Source organism: Gallinula chloropus (assembly GCF_964237585.1).
Source record: "Gallinula chloropus genome assembly, chromosome: 22".
NCBI lineage: Eukaryota > Metazoa > Chordata > Aves > Gruiformes > Rallidae > Gallinula > Gallinula chloropus.
The window spans coordinates 8,416,808-8,418,945 of NC_140107.1; positions in this window are offsets into that span (position 1 = coordinate 8,416,808).

Consider the following 2,138-nt stretch of genomic DNA (forward strand, 5'->3'; position numbering starts at 1 on the left):
TGTTGGGTTTTCTCCCCGGAGACACGGAGCCCGTGCACCAAGGGAGCTGCATGGAGATGGGGTTTCCCTGCTCCCGGGGCTGGTGGGGCCCCTTCGTGCCACTGAGCTGGGGACAACCTACCCAGAGGAGCACGTTGGCAAGCGAGGGAAACTGAGGCACGGGAGGAGCAGCAGGACAGATGGGTGCAACCCCCCTGAAATGATTCACAGTTGATTCTGAGGGTCCCGGGAGCCGCTGGTGTTAGCAGGGGCTGGGGCTTGAGAGGAAGGGATGAGGCTGCCTTTCATCCCCACTCTGCTGCAGTGTGGGTTGGGGGGGCCTTGTGCTGGGGGGCAAGGGCAGGTCCCACCCATCCCAGCTGCCCCCCACCCACAAGACACACAGCATCCCCCCCTCCCCAAGCTCATGCACGTGGCTCGTTGCTGCCGGGTGGCCACAAACAAGGAACAGCTCGGGGTGAATAATTGCCCAATAACCAGGCATTACAAAAGTTGCGTTACATCTCGCACCCACTTGCTCTAATTACCCTTAATTACTACAGCAGGCAGCTCACAGGAGAGCGGAGCTCCCTGTTGGAGCATCTTGGGGGCTGTTGGCTGGATGAATGGCAGAGCTGAGCTGCTCCTCAGAAGCGGCACCGCTTGGTTTGCCCGCGACAGCTTATTTACTGTGGGCTGAATAAATATCAGTTGTTAATTAGAGCGCGTTTATTGAGATGCATGTGGCCCTGACACACATTTGTAAAGCTTCAGTGTAAATAGATTCATCACAATTTGGGAGGGAAGAGGCTCAGCCAGGGACCCAGCAGTGCTGTGATGCCACGGGCATCCCTCGGGGAGGGGGTGCGGGGTGGGGATGCAGGGATGGGGATGCAGGGGTACCCAGGACTCCTTTGCCATCACCCAAATCCAAACACTGTGGGTCAAGTGGCTGCCCTGGGTGGGCTTGCTCCCTGCTTACTACCCGCTTGCTCCCTGCCTGCTCCCAGCTTGGGCCCTATCTGCTCCCTGCTTACTCCCTGCCTGCTCGCTGATTGCTCCCTGTTTATTCCCAGCTTGCTCCCTGCTTACTCCCTGCTTACTTCCTGCTTGCTCCCTGCCTGCTCCCAGCTTGCTCCCTGCTTACTCCCGGCTTGCTCCCAGCTTGCTCCCTGCTTACTCCCCACTTGCTCCCTGCTTGCTCCTGGCTTGCTCCCCGCCTGCTTCCAGCTTACTCCCTGCTTACTCCCTGCTTGCTCGAGCTCAGGGCAGCCCAGCTGTGGTGGGCAGGGGATGCTGGAGCAGCCAGGCCCTGGGGCAGCGTTTTGGGGCTGGCACGTCCCCGCGGTGCAGAGCTGGACGCTGCGCAGAGGCGGCCGGAGCCGGGACGGGTGCCGGATCCCTGCGGGGCCTGGGGGGGTTGGCAGGGCCCTGGCGCTGCCGGACAGGCCGGTTCGGCTCTGGTGCTGGGGATGGAGGGGCCCTGCCAGGCGCGGGGGTGGCAGAGGGGAGCCTGTCCCGAGCTGAACTGTCCCCAAGCTGCCGTGGGGCTGGTGCAGCGGCCCCAGGGTGTGGTGGGGCTCTGCCTGCCCTGATGCCACGGTGATTGCCCCAGGGCTGCTCCCAGTTTACCGGGCGCTGTGGTCCAGTGCCAAGCTGCTGGAGGAGCATCCCCGGAGGGGCACCTTCCTCCCCAGAGCCGCAACCATTCCGGCCAGCGATGGCAGCACCAGCACCCGGGACCCCTCCTCTCCCTGGGGGGATGAAGGGCTGCCCTGCTCCACAGGCAGCCGGGGGGACGGGGTTCGCACCCACACCGGGGACCGGGGCACCCCCGTTCCACCCCAACCCCCCCAAACCGGGGGTCCGCTCCTGCGGGCGGGGGTCCAGCCCCCGAGCGAGGGGGGAGGGCGGGGTCGGGAGGGCGCTGCCGGAGGAGGCACCCGGGCGGGATGGGGTGTGGGGGGAAGAAGAGGAGGAGGAGGAGGAGGAGGTGGTGAAGGAGGAGGAGGAGGAGGAGGAGGAGGAGGAAAGGCGGCTCGGCTCGGCTCGGCTCGGGCCCCCCCCCGGGTTGGGGAGGCGGAGGGCGGGCGGCCGCCGGGGGGGCGGCTCGGGGGCCCCCCCCGAGGGAGGCGGGGAAGGCGGCGGGGGCGGCGCGG